The sequence below is a fragment of the Aotus nancymaae genome, unplaced genomic scaffold (assembly GCF_030222135.1).
Source record: "Aotus nancymaae isolate 86718 unplaced genomic scaffold, 86718_ANA_hifiasm-v0.15.2.pri h1tg000018l, whole genome shotgun sequence".
Lineage (NCBI taxonomy): Eukaryota > Metazoa > Chordata > Mammalia > Primates > Aotidae > Aotus > Aotus nancymaae.
Genome location: NW_026988430.1, coordinates 22,386,029 through 22,408,259, shown reverse-complemented (window position 1 = coordinate 22,408,259; position 22,231 = coordinate 22,386,029). Strand labels below are relative to the sequence as shown.

Genomic DNA, 22,231 nt, shown 5'->3' with positions numbered 1-22,231 from the left:
GAGATGGGAGAACTGTGTTGAAGTGCAGACATTTGATTAAGGTTTGAATGACTCAACAGCAGTGAAAACGCCCTTGCCTTCATCTTTTCAGAGGCCTGGAGAGGGAGGCCGTTTGTCTTTTCACTTGAGTCCTGCCTTCTTTGTTTTTGTGTTTTGTTTTGTTTTTGTGTAAAAGTTGTTCCTGTGATGTAACATTCAAGAAAAATCTGGTTTATTTGTGCCTCATCCTGATTAATTCCTATTTTTAAAAATCTATCATAAGAACTCTCAAAATCCAATCCTAGAACAGATAAGTTGTGTTTGCCTGTGTAGTCTATGCAAAAGATTAGTTTCTTCAAATTCATACGTACAAGTTAAATTAATACCTTTGAGAATTTTCTGCAATTGAAGTAAAACAAAAAATATGTGTTTGATATCTTTGACTTTTTTTTTTTTTTGTAGAGATAGAGTCTTACTGGTATCTTTGATTTAAATAAAAATATATACTGAAAATAGAACAATCTATAAATACATTTGTCCAAAATCTTTATGTGCTACTAGATTCAAAGATATAAATTAAGTGCAAGGAAGCACCATTCACTAAAAAATCGCTTTTTATCATCTAAAGCAGGGTGGGGTTTTTTTTGCAGAATTTTTGCATGTTATAATGACCTGACTTCTTAACATATTATCTGATTCCTTGATCAGAAAAACTTATAAAAATAGTCTGAGTTAATTTTTTTTTACTTTACTGGATAACCTTGTGAAAGTCCCTCCAGTAGTCACAGAGTGAATATGTCAGATTTAGGTAATTGCCATTGCTGCACTTGATGCTTAATATGTGGAATTTCTGAGCATTGAGCTAATAAAACTTGCTGGGGCATCATGGCAGACAACTACGTCTCCCCTCTCTGTGACTGTGCTCCAGGATGGTATGCTTGGCAAGCTTAGCAAAGCTTAAAAGTCAACTACATCTATGTGATTCAACTTTGCTTTGACTGGGAGCAACTGAGTTCACCATTTGTTTTCTTTTCTAAATATCACAAAAACTGTATTTTCCATCGACTAGGGCCTTTTAAGAAAAAATGCCTAGAGCTGATGGTTTACCAACTTTTCTACCATCTATGCCTCTAAAACATAAAAAAGGTCATGGCCTTATTACTGATTGTAGTGGATCACCCTATGGTCGCTCTAGTTAAAACTGCAACCTTGAAGCAGGGCTTGGGTGAGGAAGGCCCTACTTGTGGTGGCTTTCCTCACATTTTGGAGCTTTGATGTGTTCCTGCAGCTGATATAAATGCAAGGAGGGAGTGTCAGGGAGAGGCAGCTGGCTGGCAGCGACAGATTAAAATATTTCTGACCCACAAATGTAACCAAATGGCCATATTTCTTCATTTAACATAATTAATACCTTGTATTTCCATTGACTTTGATAAAGTGGCCTTCCTCTTCCCACCTCATCCCCCTTCCCTGTGTCAAGTTTGGGATGACTACAAGAGATCTATAGTTAAAATACTCTGCAGATGATGAAGGATAACATGTCTTAAAAAAGCTAACATAAAAGTCTCAATTAGGTTGCTGCCTAGCAGGAAGCTTATAACCACATTAAAATGGAAAAGTTATTTCATTTTTAGTATACTGTATTTCAGCAGCAAGAGTTGCAATCTGAGAGTAATATGAAACATTTTGGTTTGGCTGCCAAGTAAATCCACATTTTGTTATAAGTGTATAATTACAGGAAATATATGAAAAGTGTTAAATATTTCTTATCAAATATTGTTAAAGAGGTATTCTGGTTACATTTGGAATTCAGAAAAGGCCTGGGTTGGATTTTGATCATGTTACAAGGTCCACTTGTTGCCTTTAATTTAAAGCAGTTGTCCCAATTTCTTGACCATAGAGCATAATGTTTTAAAATTTATTCTTTAAAAGACAGAGATAGTGGCACAAAACATGCTGTGGGTTTAAGCGGTGTTTGATTGATCATGTGATTATATCTGTATCTTTTTTTTCTTTTATTTTGCCTCAGTGTAAACATTTCTGAATGAAAAGATAGAAGATGTCTTTATTTTAAACAACCTAGTGGTAGTTGAAGAGGCCATCTGGAAAGGCGATGCCAAAGGAGGGGTAGGGTGGTTGCTGGTGGAGGGGAGTAGTCAGCGCCCCCCCAGCACACACACTGGCCCCCGCAATTCCAGTTCCATGGTGCCTGAGTTGCTGTCTGGTTGGCTGAACTCATTCTCCTCAGCTTATATTTAACTCGTTGCTTGTTCTAGAAAAGTAGTACTGCCTTCTCTGACCTTTATAAACATGATTGCTGGACAAAGATGAGCAGCACTGATCTGCTGTGATGGTCGGAATTCAATTACATTACTCTCTCTGAGGCAAAAAGCACACATTTAATGCCATAACTAAATTGGATTCCTTCTATGAAGAAATCCTAAATTTGTGTTTAATAGCCAGCTAAATGTAGAACTGATTTATATTTATAGGCTGGTTGTAGATTTGGTTGATAGAATATGAAGTTTGATCTGTATGTGGATGGTTTTACTACCCCAAATGAAATGTACATATCCTGGTCCTGCACCATGTTTTTCTTCAGTAAAAATGGAAGATCTTTTATTGGAAAATATCCTGGGTAAGTAAACAACTTGTATGGAGCCATGGTTCTTATAGGAGTGTATATGGTTCACATAGGAAGTGGGAGCCTCGTTAAGATTCTGATTCCCTATGGGATGGGGATAGGTAGGGAATCATTTCTCAGGAGAAGGAGAGCTTGCATATGGAAGGGGTGTTCCTGCCAGCTGGGTTTCTTTGCATTCCCAGCAGAAGGATGTTTCATACGCATTTGCCTCTACAGGAATTTTCTCATACCATAGACATAAAGGCCAGATATACACACCGTATTTTATTTGGAGATATCTTGCAGAATTTCTGCCTATCTTTTTTCATGCTGCAGTCTGTTGTACAGCAGTAAGACCAAATGATTCCAGTAATAAACATTGTTGGTATGGTTCACTGATTTTTTTGGACTCTGCATTTATTTTAGCAGACTTTCCCAATAACATTTTGCAGTTTTCAGCTTTTAACTGTTGAAAACAAAAATAATAAGTAAACCAGTTCAGGGCTACATTTCTCTTTCTGAAAGTGATTCCATGTCATAGTGCCCTTCTTGGGGAGGAACAGCTTCTCCAGCCAAGGCTACAACCCGAGGAACTACTCCTGATGGAATATGAGAAAGAAACGTGTATTATTTACATTCTTAATGTTTCTGCCTTTTGTTATTATTTGGGACACTCAAGAGGACCAACATGATGTTAGAGCTTTTTACTTATATTTCGTTTAAGTTTATAGGTAATCCTGTAAGTTTAGTCTTACTCTGGGAAAAGATTAAGGCAACATTCTATTCACATTCATTCAGCAAATATTTGTTGAGTACCTCTTATGTGTCATAATAGTGAGTACCTAGAATACATTTACCAGTGTAGATGTTGTTCCCATTAAATGAGTAAGGCCCTACAGCACACATGAGAAATATTATTTAATAAAATGTTTTTTTCTATGCTAAAATTTAACAGATCAATTCTTCTCAACTATTAGGAGATGGGATGGTTTCTAGTCTCTTAACACTTGAATGACCAAGATATTTTAGATTTGAAGTATAATTACAGTATGTTTTTCCAGGGCACAGCTTCCCAGAGTCTTTGTTTAGTTTAAAAGTTTCATATCAGAGTCCTTTATGGAATGTAGGTTAAGAAGTAGTAATACTCCATCTACCCAAAAGTAAAACAAATTTTTAAAAAACTCAGATAAATCAAAGATTTATTTGAAATGACCAGATTTTTGGGCACTGAAATCAATGATAAAGATATGACTTTTTTTTTTTTTTTTGAAACATCAATATTGGGAAATTTAGAAAGCCCTTAATAGAAAGTGATGGAACTACTATGGTATCATGTGTGTAGTAATTCCAAATCAATGGCAAGGTGTTGATCTTCTAAATTTTAAAAGAAATACTAAATTATGTTCAGTATAGTTTTTGTATTAAGCATGTGCTATGGTTTCAATATGTCCCTAGAGTTCATGGGTTAGAAATTTAATCCCCAGTGAAAAGGTGTTAAGAGGTGGAACTTTTAAGAGGTGATTAGGGCTGGGCACAGTGGCTCACATCTGTAATCCCAGCACTTTGAGAGGCCAAAGCAGGAGAACATTTGAGGACATAAGTTAGGGACTAGCCTGGACAACATAGTGAGACCCCATCCCTACCAGAAAAAAAAAAGCCTATTAGATCATGAGGATTCCACCCCCATTAATGAATTAATGCTGTTATCACAGGAGTAGGTTAGTTATTGCAGAAGTGGTCTGGTTATCGCAGAGTGGGATTCTGACTAAAGGGTGAGTTCAGCCCAGTTTTCTTACTCTGTCATGTGCTTGCTTCTGCCTTCCATCTTTCACCATAGAATGACCCTCACCATGTGTCTAAACATCCACACACACACAAAAAAGAATGACTCACCAGATGCTGGTGTCATGGTCTTGGACTTCCCAGCCTTCAAAACTGAGCCAAATAAACTTTTGTTCTTTATAAATATAGCAGCAGAAAATGGACTAAGATAGCATGGTTCATAGTCTTCTAGTTTCTTATGAGTTAGTATCCACAAATGATAGATATGATACCTGTTCATTCATAAGAATGTTCTGTTAACCTCAGCATGGTATTCATTTCCTGTTTGGACCACTTTCCTGGTCCATTATGGAAAGGTGAACAAACCAACCAACCCCACGTGGGCATTCAAATTGAATGGTGTTGATCCTTATTTAGTTGTTTCTCCATGGAGGTGGCTGTTAAAGCAGCAGAGTGCTGACAGGCCTGCCTGGAAGAAGGGAAGCAGTAACAGTTTTACCCATTCAATTCTTACTCCTTTTTTATGCCCTTTCCTTACCTAATAGTTTCCCTAAGTATCTGGTACATTTCAAAGGAAGATCCGTTAGGACCAATAGCACTTAAATTAGACACTTCCCTCAAAGGGAGCCTTGGGATCCAAAGGAATTAGAATGAACTCACCAAAGAAGCCAGATCCTCTCCAAAAGGGCACTTAACCTTAGTGCCCACCAATATTTATCCTGGCCACATATACTTTCATCAGTATTATGTACTCTGAGGACATTTACATTATTTTGAAAAAATTATTCTATTTTTTAAAAAACGTTTTTTAAAAAAACTTTTTAGGCTGGTTGCGGTGGTTCATGCCTATAATTCTAGCACGTTGGGAGGCTGAGGCGGGCGGATCACCTGAGGCCAGTAGTTCAAGACCAGCTTGACTAACAAGGAGAAACCCAGTCTCTACTAAAAATACAGAATTAGCCAGGTGAGGTGGCACATGCCTGTAATCCTAGCTACTCAGAAGGCTGAGGCAGGAGAATTGCTTGAACCCAGCAGGTGGAGGTTGCAGTGAGCTGAGATCTCGCCACTGCACTCCAGCCTGGGTAACAAGAGCGAGACACTGTCTCAAAAAAAAAAAAAAACTTTTAAAAACTATTTAAAAAAGAAAAAAGTATTTTTTCAAAAAGTTATTCTCTATTTTTAAAAAGTTATAATTTATAGAGAACTCTTCACTTACATTACTTGGATTAATACTTGAAATCACTCAAAGAGGCAGGAATTACTATTTTATATATGAGTAAACGGAAGCTTAATGATGTTAGGTTATTTCAGCATAGTTACTAAGTGATAGAGCTGGGAGTCAAACTGAGGTTTTGTAAATCCAAATTTTGTCTTTCCACCAAGTGACACTACGTAATTCTTATGATGGTAATGATCATAGTTAAAGTAGGTAATTGCTACTTCAGCTTCTTGATGAATGAGGGAAACTAAGTCTCATAAGTTTTTCCCCATAATTGCTAGTTTAGTCTTCGCAAAACAAAATACCTTTCCCAGGATTCCTTTTGGCAGATTATCAACAAGCAAAATCCTTGAATTCCCTCATGGCATATTTTTTGTCCTATAAAGTAGCTTATTTAACTAGTTTCATCGTGATCTTCCCTCTGAACGACTTACTAGTTAAAAGGCAGTTTGCATCAGGCCCTTCTAATAGCAAATAGCTCCATAAAGCATTTCCTTTTTCTTTTTCTAAACATTTTATTATTATCTTTTTTTTTTTTTTTTTTTTTTGAGACTGAGTCTTCCTCTGTTTCTGAGGCTGAAATGCAGTGGCGTGATCTTGGCTCACTGCAACCTCCATCTCCCAGGTTCAAGCAATTCTCCTGTCTCAGCCTCCCAAGTAGCTAAGATTACAGGCATGTGTCGCCAAACCTGGCTAATTTTTGTGTTTTTAGTGGAAACGAGGTTTCACCATGTTGGCCAGGCTGGTCTCGAACTCCTGACCTCAAGTGATCTGCTTGCCTTGGCCTCTCAAAGTGCTGGGATTACAGGTGTGAGCCATTGCATCCAGCCTGAACTTTTTATTATATATTTTTTTATTTTCACTTTTAGAGACATCCTCTCACTCTGTCACACAGGCTAGAGTGTAGCGGCACAATCATAGCTCACTGTGGCCTTCAACTCCTGGGCTGGAGTCATCCTCCCACCTCAGCCTCCTGAGTAGTTGGGACTACAGGCGTGCCACCATGACTGGCTAATTTTGTTGTTGTTGTTGTAGAGATGGAGTCTCACTATGTTGCCCAGGCTGGTCTCCAGCTCCTGGGCTCAAGCCATCCTCCCACCTTGGCCTTCCAAAGTGCTGGTATTACAGGTGTGAGCTACTGCGCCCAGCCGAGCACTTCCTTAAAGAATCTATTTATTTTGTGAAATAGGTAAATATTTATTGAATGCTAATTGTGTTTATAGCAGTGTGGGAGGTGAGAAAACTTTGTTCCTTTCCTAATTCAAGGACCCTTAGTTAGGAAAAGATGAGGTATACGTGCATTTCAATTACTTAAAAAATGAAGAGATACCACAAGGCACTATGTGAGTAATTGCAAAATTAATGGCAATAAGAGTAAATGCTTATCATAATATTAGAATTGTAACACTGATAAAGTCCTTATCTAGTCCCACTTCCTTAAAAGAAGATAAAACTCAGAAAGATTAACAATACAGGCTTAAAAATATACAGCAAGATATTGCCAGATCTAGAATTCAAATTCAGATCTTTTGGCTACCAGTCTCTCACCTGAAGTACACTCTCTCCTTGAACTGTAGATACTTAGATTTTTGAGAGTGAAAGAAAATGTCTAGCAGGTATCTGTGAAACCTTGTGCTATACCCTGGGCATTAGGTACTAGGTACTAGAAAAGATGGTCCCCTGACTCAAGTAGTTTACAGTGTAATAGGATAGACATCTAAAAAATTGCACTACAAGGTACTTAAGGAAATGACACAGAAGAGCTTCACATACGTATGCCGTGGGAGCCCAGACATTGGAAAACAAACCCAGTTTATGAGGACTGGGGTTTCTTGTAGGGGATACCTTTGAACGGGTAGCAGTATTTGGAAAGGCATTCCATACAAAGAGAAGGGCTGTGATTTGCATTATATTTTTTAGTGCTTTGATGATTCATAGCTATTTTCTTTTTCTCTTTCTAGTGTCATCTCTGTTCCCCATGCCTACTTTTCACCGTCTTAGACACTCGTACACGTGCCTCACTGCCAAAGCCTGCATTTCGATATTTGCTGTAACTGTAGGTTAGCTTCTCTCCTCTTTGGTATGACGCGGTGCTGCCTGCCTCCTGACGGTAGACATCATTTTATTTCTTCATTGGCTTTTATCACTCATTGGAAACAAATGCAATTTATGCCCACTGACAAAATTAAGTATTGGCTTGTTTCATTTGCTGGGTCAGCTTTGACTTTTCTTTTTTCCCATCTGTCTCCTTCTGTCTGTTTTTGATTTCCGTAACTCTAGGCTTTTCTTCTACTCTTCCACAGTTTCCCCTCTGTTAACTCCCACACTCTGGAAGGTCTTTTTGATGACTCTTTGATCCAACTCTGTATCTATTTATATCTACCACGTGGACTTCTCTTGTTCTTTGAGCTTATTCTCTCTCTCTTTTTGTTTCTTTTTCTTTGTTCCTTCCCTCCCTCCCTCCCTCCTTCCTTCCTTTCTTTCCTTTCCTTTTTTTGAGACAGAGTTTCACTCTGTCACCAGGGCTGGAGTGCAGTGGCACGATCTCAGCTCACTGCAACCTCCTCCACCTTACGGGTTCAAGCCATTCTCCTGCCTCAGCCTCCCTAGTAGCTGGGATTACAGGCACCCACTATGCCCAGCTATTTTTTTGTATTTTTAGTAGAGACGAAATTTCACGAGGCTGGTCTCGAACTCCTGATCTTGTGATTCACCCACCTTAGCCTCTCAAAGTGCCAGGATTACAGGTGTGAGCCACTGCGCCCAGCCTCCTTGAGCCTTTTCTGTTTCTCTCTTCTCCTACATTTTGTATTTAGCATTGAATTACCATGCTACAAAATGGGCTGACTCTGTTGTGTAAAAAATAAATGCAATCAAATGAAAGCTAATTTATTCTTAACAGCGACTTTGAACGCCTGGAGATTAGGTCATAATTTTCTTACCTTTTCAAATATTTATCTCTAATTTTCCCTCCTGCCAAAGTCTAGAATTCCAGAGTGTTTTTCCCCAGTAATTTAATTAGGCCACAAGTTTGAAGCTTAATGGTAGATCAAAAAATGTATGATATGCTTGAGAGATCAAGACAGCAAATTGATTACTGTTGTAGCAAAGGTTGGCAAATGTGGGAGAAGGAGCAGGTTCTGCCCTGTGCTGCAGGATCTGAGTCAGCGATCAAGGTCAGTCGCAGTTCATTAACTTCTTCTGAAGGCTTATAGTCATTGTAAATATAACTGCTCATACCTTATGTTATCATTATATAGTATGGTTTTGGAATAACTTCTGTTCACCTCAAACATAACCTAGAGTGATAGAAGGATGCTGAAATGTCTAGAGTAGCATAAACTGATTTCTGACCATTTTCCCTAGTTTCCTAATGCCCACAAATGGAAAGTCTCATCTCTCAAGGTACAAGTGTGGATAAATACTCTCACATGTGCTGAGATCAGACAGGGGCCTGCTTTTAAACAAATCCTCCAAAAATTATTATTTATTTTGAGGAGCAATATACAGGGATTCTCATTGTACTTCCAGCCAATACATTCTTTGATGTTAGAATGTATTTCATATTATTAAGATACCACCATCAAGAAAGATATTTTCTCAACAATTCTAATACCTATGTCATTCTTATGTTCAGACAATACCAAAGGGCATTTTAACTGTAGATTGCTACCCTTAAGCCCACTTTTAAATGATATTTAAAATATTTCTCTTAAAATAAAATGGCAAATCATATTAAGCCTAACAGTTTTTAAGAAGTCTAGGATAAAGGTAACAGTCCTTTACACAGAATCATAATAACTTGGTTGGAGATTTTTGTATATGGATAACCTAACTGTGCAATGAGATAGGATTCTTTTTTTTTTTTTTTTTAAACAATTGAGATGAGGTTTTGTTGTGTTGACCATGCTGGTCTCAAACTCCTGGCCTCAAGTGATCCTCTCATCTTGGCCTCTGAAAGTGCTAGGATTACAGGTGCAAGCCCTGCCAAGATAGAATTCTTTTAAGAATTCCTCAATGTATTTTAGAAGCATTCACACCAACCTTTATAAATAAACCCAAAGTCAGAAATATTATTATACTTTTTCATTTGTTAAACATATAATAAAGACCATTTGAGTTGCAGACAATGGTGGTGGTGATAAGATAATGTATTGAGGGTTTTTTTTAAGCCAAGAATATCTATGGATATTGGACCATTTTTACTTATCTCATTTAAAATAGATTTTGATCCAATTTCTGTGAGTTGATTTTTCTGAAAATGAAATAATTAACATTCCTTCCCTTTTTTTTTTTTTTTTTTTTTTGAGACAGAGTTTTGCTCTGTTGCCCTAGATCTTGGCTCACTGCAACCTCCACCTCCCTGGTTGAAGCCATTCTTGTGCCTCAGCCTCCCAAGTAGCTGGGATTACAGATGCGTACCACCACACCTGGCTAATTATTGTGTTTTTAGTAGAGATGAGGTTTTACCATGTTGGCCAGGCTGGTCTCAAACTCCTGACCCCAGGTCATCCGCCCTCAGCCTCCCAAAGTGCTAGGATTAGATTTGTGAGCCACCGAGCCTGGCCAGCATTCTTTTTCTAATCATTAATTGGGCATTCCACACACCGAATTTTACAAGGCCTTCAATAAATGCAGGCACCAGACTTACCCTTCCACTTGAAACAAACTGAACAATGATATGATGTAATCGTTTTCAAGGTCTTGGATAACAGGCAGTTAAGGATAGTGAACCCTGAAAGACGGGAAACAAATGAAGTGAGCCCTACAATTGTCCTGGCTTGTCACCAGTACATATTGAAGGGAGGGGAAATCCAGGTGGAGTATAGCAGTATTCCTGAGTGGAAGAGATAGAGGTGGGAGGCTGGGGAGGCCAAGGTGGCTAGAGTTCACAGGGCAGAGTCCCCGAGAGGAAAGAGCTACACACAAAGAGAACTTTCTAGGTATCTAAAGAGGACATCCTGCAAGCCTTCAGCTGAGCACGTGGGAAAATACCCAAGGTCCAGGAAAGAGCCACTTAAAAAGATCAGAAGGAACATTCACTGACGCTTATGCAGGGCTGGGAGTAATTTCTGTTCCCATTGGCCAGACTGGAAAATCTCATAATTTGCAGGTAAACAAATACAGGATTTTTATGTCAAATGTGGGGCAAAATTTCCACTAAACTCCTGTAGCCTTCCTTGCCTTAAAAGCAAGATCCAAGGCACCTCATAATTTAATTGCTTATAATGAGTGATAAATAGAGAAAGATGTTGTAAGGTTCTTACACTGTATATGAAGTGATATAATACATCCTAAATTTGTAGAGTTGGATAAGTTACAAATATATGCTATACATTTTAAAGCAGCCTCTAAAATAACAGGTGTAGCTAATCAGTTAACAAATGAGATAAAATGGCATCCTAAAAATATTCAATAGATCCAACAGAAGTCTCATGGGAACAAAAAAGAGAAAATGGAACAAAGAATATATGAACTAATAGAAAACATTTAGCAATATGGAGGATTTAAACTTAGCCATATCAAAAGTCATATTGAATGTAAATGGTCAAAACACCGAATTAAAAGACAGAAAATGTTAGACTGGATTTAAAAAGGCAAGATTCAACTATATCCTGCCAATAAAAATCTCACCTAACTATAAAAACATGAATAGGACAAAAGTAAAAGGATGGAAATAATGATATATGATGCTAGCACTAATTTTATTTTATTTTTAAATAGAGTCTGTCTCTGTTGCAGAGGCTGGTATGCAGTGACACGATTATAGCTCACTGCAACCTCAAACTCCTGGGCTCAAGTCATCCTCCTGCTTCAGCTTCCTGAATAGTTCAGGCATGTGCCTCCATGCCCTGCTAATTTAAAAAAACAGTTTCTTTTAGTAGAAATGGAGTCTCATCTGGGCACAGTGGCTTATGCCTGTAATTCCAGCACTTTGGGAGGCCAAGGCGGATGGATCACGAGGTCAGGAGATGGAGATCATCCTGGCCAACATGGTGAAACTCCGTCTCTACTAAAAATACAAAAATTAGCCGAGTATGTGGCATGTGCCTGTAGTCCCAGTTACTTAGGAGGCTGAGGCAGGAGAATTGCTTGAACCCAGGAGGCAGAGGTTGCAGTGAGCTGAGATCGAGCCATTGCACTGCAGCCTGGGTGACACAGCAAGACTGTCTCAGTTGGGAAAAAAAGAAAGAAAAAAGCAATGGAGTCTCACTGTGTTGCTCAGGCTGTTCTTGAACTTCAGGACTTAAGTGATTCTCCCACTTTGGCCTCCCAAAGTGCTGTGATTACCAGTGTAAGCCACCACACCAAGCAAACACTAAGCTTTAAAAAGCAGGAATGGCTATATTAATAGACAAAGTAGACTTCAGAGCCAAGAATATTATCACAGAATAAGGAAACATTTCATAATTACAAAGGAGTCAGTTCATCAAGAGAACATATCAAGTCTAAATGTTTGGCTCATTACAGAGCTTCGAAACACATGAAACAAAACTGATAGAACTGCATGTAGAATTAGGTAAACACACAGTTATAGTTGGAGACTCAACATCTCTTTCTCAGTCCTCAATAGAATAGACAAAGAATCAGCAAGAAGGATATAGAATATTTAGGATAACATTGATCACTGACTTAATCTAGTTGAGATTTATTAAAAAACACACACACACACACACACACACACACACACACACACTACCAACAGCAGAACCACCTTCTTTCCAAGTACATACAAACTATTTATTACAACATATTCTGAGTCCTAAAGTAAGCTTCAATAAATTTGAAGGATTTAAGTCATACAAAGTGTCTTCTGACCACAATGGAATTAAATTAAAAATCAGTAGCCACAAGAGATTTGGAAAAATCACCAAGTATTTGCAATCTAACATGTCTAAGTAACTCATGGATTTAAGAAATAAAAAGGAAAATTAGAAATTGTTTTGAGGTTGGGCATGGTGGCTCACACCTGTAATCCCAGCACTTTGAGAGGCCAAGGCGGGCAGATCAGTTGAGGCCAGGAGTTGATTTGAGACCAGCCTGGCCAACACTGAAATCCCATCTCTACTAAAAATAGAAAAAATTAGCCAGGCATGGTGGTGCACACCTGTAGTCCCAGCTACCTGGGAGGTTGAGGCATAAGAATCATTTGAACCTGGGAGGCAGAGGTTGCAGTGAACCAAGATCTTGCCACTGCACTCCAGCCTGGGTGACAGAGCAAAACTGTCTCAAAAAAAAAAAAAAAATTCTTTTGAACTAAATGAAAATTAAAACAAAACTTACCAAAATTTGTGAGGTATGCTAAAACCGTACTTAGAGGGAAATTTATAACACAAAATACCTATGTTAGAAAAGAAAAAAGGTCTCAAATCAGTGGTCTCAGCTCACATCTTAAAAAAACTGTATAATATGGCCCAGTGCTCTGAGAGACTGAGGCTCACTAGAGGCCAGGAGTTTGAGACCAGCGTGGGCAACATAGCAAGATCCTGCCTCTATAAAACAGTTTTAGAAAATTAGCTTGGAATGGTTGTGCATGTCTGTAATCCTAGCTACTTGGGAGGTTGAGATGGTAGGATCACTTGAGCCCAGTAGTTAGAGGTTACAGTGACTGTGATCATGCCACTGCACTCCAGCCTAGTTGACAGAGCAAGACCCTGGCTCAAACAAACAAAAACCCAAAAACTATAATATGGATCAAAGTGGAAATTATTTAAATAAAAACAGAAAAACAATAGTGGAAAATCAAACCTTAGTTCTTCATTTTAGCACCAATAGTATAATCCATTTTTGAAAATGGATATTGGACTTCATCAAAATCAAGTCAGTTCCTCTAATGATTCTGTTAATGGATTGTCACACATTGGAATAAAATTAATTTTTAAAAATTTACAAATAAAAATTATATATATTTGTAATGTACAACATGCTTGTTTTTGTGTGTGGTAAGAACACTTGAAATTTATTCTCAGCAATTTTGAAATATACAGTATATTCGCTGTATGAACAGTAAATTATTAACTGTAGTCTTACTCCTCCTTACTAAAACTTTGTACCATTTGACCTACATCTTACCATTTCCCTCACTCCAGCCTCTGATAACCACCATTCTACTCTCTGCTTCTGTGAACTTGTTTATCAAATCCACGCATAATTGAGATCATAGGGCATTTGTCCTTACATGCCTGGTTCATTTCACTTAGATAAGGTCCTCCAAGCTCATCCATGTTGTCACAAATGACAGGATTTCCTTCTTTTTTAAGGCTGAATAGTATTCCATTGTGTATATGTTCCACATTTTCTTTTTATCTGTTCGTCTGTTGATGGACACTCAGGTTGATTCCATAACTTGGCTGCTGTGAATAGTGCTGTAATAAACATGCGAGTGCAGATATTTCTTCAACACACTAATTTCCTTTCCTTTGTGTATACACCCAATTTTAGGACTGCTTATGGTTTCTGTGGTTAAAATAAAGAGATGGCCAAAGTATGATTTCGATAATCACATGGTATATTACCATACAAAGAGATTCTCTTTCCTGCTCCCCTACGATGCTCAAAGAGGGGGAGAAAATGAGAACAAATCTTGTTGGGAATACACTTGATAGACACAGTGAGTTCCATTTTATTTAGAGTCCAATTGATGAAATCTGGTAACTCAATCAGGATAGAATCAGGCCTCCATGGAAGTAAAGTCTAATCAAGGTTCGACATGTACTTTTCTATGAGAGCTTCTCAGGAGCCATATTTTGACCATACACAAGTCCTTCTACACTAGTGAGTGCTGCAGGTGTTGGCAGGTAAGACTTTGGAGAATAGCTTGAAGGCTGACAAAGAGTAGTCCTGCTGCATCCTGAGGTCTCAGTGTGTCTTGTCAAAGTCCTGAGGTTAGGCCAGGCATGGTGGCTCACACCTGTAATCCCAGCACTTTGGGAGGCTGAGGCAGGAGAATCACTGTTGGTAGGAGTTTGAGACCAGCCTGAGCAACTTAGTGAGACCTCAACTTTGTAAAAAATTTAAAAATCAGCTGGGTGTGGTGGTGCATGGCCATAGTCCTAGCTACTCAGGAGACTGAGGCAGGAGGATCACTGGAGTTCGAGGCTGCAGTGAGCTATGATTGTGTCACTGTTCTCCATCCTGGGTGACAGTGGGAAAAAAAAATCTTGGGTTTACATGTATTTTGAAGTCCAGTGGTTGAGACCGATAACTCTCATATGTGATCTGATAAGGTGTGACATAACATTGTCATGAGGAAGGGTATTATACTCCATGTTTTTATCTTAGCAAAACATAGGTCACCAGTGTAGCAAATTATTTGAATGTTTGGAATAATTTCAAAGCTGTCACAGCTAGATTATAGGATAGCTGTATTTTTAATTTTTAGAGGAACTGCAACACTATTTGCCGTAATGGCTGTACTAATTCACATTCCCACCAACAATACACCATGGTTCACTGGGAGAAAACATTAATGGAAGCTACACACTGGGAGAAAGTATTTTCCAGTCACCCAACTGATAAAGGACTTGTATCCAAATATATAAATATAAAAAACTCAGAACTCTAGAATAAGAACAAAAACAACTGAATTAAAAAATGGGTAAGTTTGAGACTAGGCATGCTGGCTCACACCTGGAATCCTAGCACTTTGGGAGACTGAGGCAGAAGGGTTGCTTGAGTCTAGGGGTTAGAATCCAGGCTGGACAACAGAGTGAGACCCCAGCTGTACAAAAAATAACAGAACATTAGCTGGGTGTGGAAGTATGTGCCTGTAGCCCCAGCTACTCCAGAGGCTTAGGTGGGAGGATTGCTTAAGCCTCGGAGGGGAAGGCTGCAATGAGCCATGATTGTCCACTGCACTCCAGCCTGGGAGACACTCCACCCTGTCTCGAAAAGAAAAGAAAATTTGGAGAAATTTAAAATGTAGAGAAAATATTGTTCCTTAAACTGTCAACCTTATTTATAAGGTGATATATATAAATAAAAAGATTGACATTACACAATTTTCAACCTGTCAGAAAAAATAAATCACAGACAATGTAAAGGACAGGGCCTTGGCCTTTTGAGGGTTGGGTTAATTTTTTCTTTTACTCTGAGGAAATAAGACTAAAAATCAGGTGATATATGTATATATCCATATATGTATATGGTTATATAATATATTATGTATATATTTAATATATATGGCTAATATATATATTTTCTGGCTTGATACATATAAAAGCTATTTACCCAGAAATTTTTTTCTCCCTATTTTTGTTTTCATTTTACTCAATGATATAATTTTCAGTCTTATTTCCTGATAGTAAAAGAAAAAATTAACCCAACCCTCAAAAGGCCAAGGCCCTTTCCCCCCATTGTCTGTGATTTGTTTTTTCTGACAGGTTGAAAGTTGTATAATGTCAATCCTTTTATTTATTTATTTATTTATTTAAAGGTCGGGTTTCCCTATGTCACCCAGGCTGGAGTGCAGTGGTGCTATCATGGTTTATTACAGCCTCCACCTCCCAGGCTCAAGTGATCCTCCCACCTTAGCCTTCCAAGTAGCTGGAACTACAGTCATGTGCCAACATGCCCAAACAATTTCTGAAATTATTCATAGAGATGGGCTCCCACTATATAGTGCCTAGGCAGGTCTTGAACTCCTGGGCTCCAATGATCCTCCTGCCTCAGCCTCCCAAAGTGCCAGGATTATAGGCATGAACCACTGCACTCTGGCCTCAATCTTTTATTTTTTAAAATAGGCAAATAATTTGAAAAGATTTGACCCAAGAATATATATAGATGTTGAATACCATTAGTCCTTAGAGATTTGCAAATGAAAATGAAAATGAGATCCCACTAGACGCTTATTAGATATTCCAAAATTAAAAATACTGATCACACCTAGTCTGGGGGCAAGGACATAGAGAACTGGAGCTCTTGTATATCACTTTTGGAAATGGAAAATTGTACAAACATTTTGGAAAATTCCTTGGTAGTTTCTTAAAACATTAAACATGCACTTGTCATATGATCTAGCCATTCCATTCCTAAATATCTAACCAAGAGAAATAAAGGCATTTGTCCATATAAGAATCGTACATGAAAGTTGAGTATCAGCTATATACACTTGCAGTAGTCAAGAACTAGAAATAACCCAGTGTCCCTTAACAGGTAAATGGAGAAACAAATTGGCATTTATCTGTAAAATGGAATACTACTCAGCAGTAAACAGGAATGAATTCTTGATAAATGCAATAATATGGGTAGATCTCAAATAAGTAAAAGGAGCCAGAACAAATGAATACATGCTATATATTTTCATTGCTAGAAGATGCTAACTAATCTGCGGTAATTGAAAGCAGGAAGTGGTTTCCTGGATATACAAATAGGGCAAGAAGAGAGATGGATTACAAAGGGGCATGATTTAACCTTTGGCAGTGATGACTATACTATGTTCATTACCTTGATTGTAGTGATGATTTCATGGGTGTATACATGTTGAAACTTGTAAGTGGTGCACTTTAAATATATCCAACTTAGTGTATGCAATTAAACTATCAAAATATATTCTCAAGGATGGTGGTTTATACTCTCATTCTATATTATGTTCAGCAGTGCTATTTTGAGATTTTTTAGTTTAGTATACCAATTAATTTAGTAGGTCTTTCAAGTGGAAGTTATATAGTGTCTATCTGTGGCACCTGACTTGTTTCCAAGCCTGTCATTATTTAATGAGAGAGCTAAATTCATGGCATTTTGATTTTGGACTAAACCAATTGAATATGTATTTTACATGAGACTATCATAGCTACTAAATGGGTAATCTTTTTTCCTACGTCTCTACATTCTATGATAAAAAAAAACTGGACACTTGCATCTTTGAATGTTTGCCTTGGTATTTTGCTTCAGACTCTTCAAATACAGACTTTAATCCCAATCTCTTTTTTTTTATTTTAAATTAAAATTCACAGGTTCTGGTTTGGTGGGCTGTGTATACTCAATCTGCCATCTTATTCCATGGAAGTCCTGCTTGGACATTATATTTTGAAATCTGTATTACAAAGTCTTTTATCCTTTTATTAGTTTAGTACTTTAAACCTTAGACATAAGAAAGAAGACTATCAGTGAAAATCAATTGAAATGTAGTTAGATAAAGATCTGATGTACAAGCAGAAGGCTTAGTTGCAGCACAATATAATCAATTAGGACTCTCAGCTGCATGCAGAGTTTTACCCAGCCAATCACTTTTCACACGTTTCTTCCATTAGCTTGACTAGAGTTGTTCTTTTTTTAATGTGAATTATGATGAATGAGATTGTTGTTATGAATATAGAGATGGGTCATTATCCTACAGAAACCAGATCATGCTGGTGTTTAGTGATTAGGGCTATCTGCTTCTGCTATCAATAAAGTACAGATTTATTTGTCTCAAATTATGATTGGGAAGCCATAGTCATTGTTATCTAATTCATTTAACAATGTTACAATACAAATTTATAATATAAAATTGTTTTTGTTCAGCTGGGTAATTGATATAACTTTTAAGTTGTGAGGGTAAAGGAATATAATTTATCAAATAGAGGTGGGAAATTTTCCATGGCTCAAAATGAAATATTCCTCAGGAACTAGTACCCCCAAATTTAACACCCTGGGTATACCCTTTTAAGATGTCAAAATGTGGAAAGAAGAAATGAAGCTGACACACCCTATATGAAGATGCTGGAGCTTTGCAAAGTAATGAGCATCCATTTATTCCAGAAATCCAATAATTAATTATTACACTCTAAAAAATGATATGACTTTTTACTGGGCTTGGGTTGAGGAATTCAAGAGGTGAGAAGGCGTTATTGGATCTGGTTTAATGCACCAAGTGACTACAAATGCCATTGCTAGGCAAATTGGGCTGTCAGCCTAACATTAGCATTTTTTATTTAAAGAAAAAAAAAAAAAGACTCAATCCTTAGAAATCTCCACCCAGGTAGATTAGTAGAGGAGACCTTGCTAGAAACAGCTATTTAATTTTAATCAAATTTATTTTTCTTTGCCTTTAAAATTGAATTTCTGTTTTTGTTCTTATTTTAAGTTTTTTCTATTCCAGACTCCTATTGTCACAGAAAAAGACTTTGCTTTTTTTTTTTTTTTAATCTACAATCCAGTACCTACAATACTTGGCCCTTACAGATGTCAATGCATGGATAGAAAAATGCCATTGTCTGCAGTCTTGGATAATTTTAACATTATGTGGAAAAGTAGGAACTGCTGCCTGATGGTAGTGGACACCAAAGAAAGTCCCAGTAGAGATGCTATTCTTGGAACTTCCAGGCCAGCCTTTGAGGTCCATTGATGAAAAGACCTTTGTGTTTTGTGCCATAAGGTGGGGGAGGAGTGTTCAGTACTAGAAGAGTTAATAAACACCAAGAGCTGTGCTCATCTTGTAGCTTTACTAAGGCTTAATCTGTAAGCTTGATTACCTCCTAACCCTCTATCTCTTTCCTCTCCCTTCAAGCACTGCGGGGGCTTTATGGCGGTATTAGTGGCATTTTGCCCAACATTGGCTTTAGGGAAATCATTCTACAAGAAAGAAAAGCAGAAAGACTGAATCTGTCTGCTGTGTGTGGTCATTAACACAAGGATAACCTTATGAACTCCAAAATGCAGGAGGGGATGTCTGTCCTTACTAGAAAGCTACAGGTAAAATGTCACTGTTTTTCTCTCTCTCTCTCTTTTTTTTTTTTTTTTTGGCAGCCCAATTTGTTATAGGCCTGGTGGCATCATCTAGAAGCACTCACTTGAGACAGTTTCAGCAGGATATTCAGTCATTTATAATGGAGAGTTCTTTGTATTCTCTGTGATGTTTAATAAAAATATATCTGCAAGCTGTAGCAATCTGGGATTTTTTTTTTTTTTTTACAGACACATAGAGTTTCAGTGTAATTAATTCCTGGTATTGAGATATTCTGGAGTCCGAGGCCAGATTGAGTGCACCGTTTTGCCAAACATCATTAAGTCATTAGGGTAAGGGACTTGTTGTGAAGGACCGATTAAAAGCTCAGAGAAGCTGTCGTACATTTTTATGTTAATCCCAAGAGCTTTCTAATATTCTCTTTTCTCCTTCTAATGAGAAGTCTCAGATAATGATGTGTTATTTCACTTAAAAAAATCTTGGAAAATAAACCAAGACAGGAAAATGATTATGGCCCCAGATAAAAGATTAAACTATTCAGCCAACAAGCTGTCATAAATAAGTTCTGAGCCAATGTACTGTTAAACTGGGAGCCACTGGGTAGAAATCATTTGGCTAAAATTCTGGCCCTGTGTTGTTGTCGGAAGATATGAAAGAAATAATGAAAATTCTCCCTTGCCTCAGGGTAAGTAGCACACTGCACATCCAGACTTGATTGTCAGGTCACCTGAAGGACGGGTACCTTACAAATATGAGGAAACAACTCAGAGGGCCCAATAGTAAGTGATGCACTTCCATACTATACGAGGGCTGAAGCTTGCTACCTTTCTCAGGAGCATCGATACTATGCCTTGTGTCTGTGTAGTGGAACAGAAAGTAGCAGCACAGAGGGCATATGGCATTGTCTGCAGTAGGCTTTGTGCTTTAGGCATAGGATAAAGTTATCCTAGCCATGGAGCACTTGAAATGAGGGGGAAATAAGATGACCAGGTAGAACCTGAGAATAGAATATAACCTCCATGAGAACGGGGTCTTATCTTCTGTCATCGCGTCCCTAGTTGGAATAGTCCCTGATGGAGTATAGCAATTTTTAAAAAGAATCTGAGGTGAGGTGTGATGGCTTACATCTGTAATCCTAGCACTTTGGGAAGCTGGGGTGGGAGGATCACTTCAGCCCAGATGTTTAAGACCAACCTGGGCAACAAAGTGCGAATCTGTCTCTACAAAAAATTTAAATAAAAAAAAATTAGCCCAGCATGGTGGCACATGCCTGTAGTCCCAGCTCCTCAGGAGACTGAGGTGAGATGATCACTTGAGCCTAGGAACTCAAGGCTGCACTGAGCTGTAATATCACCACTGCACTCCATCCTGGGCAAAAGAGCAAACAAACAGTTTAATTAATTAATTGGTATGACTGGTGAGGGACAAGATGATTTGCTCCTTGCCTAAGCCTGTTCTTACATGCTAAGACCTGAAACTCTGAAGACCCACTGATGGTGGTTAAATGTAGGATTATAATCAGAGCAAAGTGTGGTGTTGCCATGAAATAATTCTGATAGCCACTCAGAGAGCTAAGAAGTGATTTATTGCTATAGGTGATATTATCTTTGAACCTTTGCTTGACCATTTATGGATCAATACACCCAGAAACAGTCTTTTGTGTACTAGCACAGCCAGAGCTTGACTATCTTAATCATTTCCCTTTGATAGTCTGTTCATTTCTTTTACCTTTTGAAGAAAATATCCATTAATTGGTGTTTCTTTTTGAGTTGCCAAATGCCAAAAAAGCAGACTGTTACATTGTGAATTCAGTAAAGACCATCTTCTTGATGGTCTGAGATACTAGTTGCTTAAGTTATGTCATCTGCTCCATGAGAGGTGACCCATTGTGGTAGTAAACTACACATCTATAGAATTGAGAAGATGTCTTGAGATAGGAAAGAAATAAAACACTTTTAAAAAGTGTTTACTTTAAGTTCTGGAATGCATGTGCAGAACGTGTGATTTCGTTACATAGGTATACATGTACCATGGTTGTTTGCCGCACCTGTCAACCCATCATCTAGGTTTTAAGCCCCGCATGCATTAGGTATTTGTCCTGATGCTCTCCCCACTCCTCAACAAGCCTTGGTGTGTGATGTTCCCCTCCCTGTGTCCATGTAGAAACATAATACTTTTAAAAAGTTTCAGGACACAGTTGGGAAGGTAAAGGAAAAAAAAAAAAGGCTATGAAGAGGAAGGTATAGATTGGAAGGGAAGGAAAGGACGGTGCTCAATTAATTGCCTTCTTTTTTCCCCCCAAAGTATCAATAGCTTTAACTATTTTTCTGTTTATACAGATACAACATACTGTACTCACTGAAAATTAAGTGTGAGAAAAGAATAACGAAGAATGTTGCAATTTTCCCAAAACCCCATGTCTCAGTGATAGTTCCATTTAACATTTTGTTGTATAGTTTCTAGATCTCTCTGTGTATATGTCTGTATATATAATATTATTAACAACACTGCCATGAAATCTTTGCTTCTGTGTTCATCCATAATGTAGTTATTTCTATAGGATAGATTCCTTGAGGTACAATGGCTGGCTCAAAGAGTATAGATGTTTTAAATATGTGTCAAACTGCCAAACGTGCCAAACTGACTTTTGGAAACAAACTTGACTATATTCCTTTGAACAGAATTTGCTGTTTCCTGTGTATCCCTGCCAGAATTTGGTGGTCTTTTCGTTAGGCAAAAAGTTCTTTATCATTATTTGTATCTCTTCTTTTGTGAATTGCCTGTTCACATTTGTTCCTCTTATTTTAATTGAGTGCTTTCTTTCTTATTTGTAAGATTTATAAACCCTAACAATATAAACACTTTATCATATATTTTTGCAAATTTTCCCAGTTTGGTCCTTCATAAAGGACCCAAAGTGATGTCGTTTGTTATACTAGAAAATTTAAACTTTATTAATGTT

The 22,231-nt window shown here is 37.8% G+C and overlaps 1 protein-coding gene across 7 annotated transcripts in view; it reads left to right on the top strand.

The window, feature by feature from the left end:
• Positions 1-22,231, top strand: part of BCAS3 (BCAS3 microtubule associated cell migration factor) — a 695,431-nt gene that overhangs the window by 470,010 nt on the left and 203,190 nt on the right. The gene's annotated exons all lie outside the window — the stretch shown is intronic.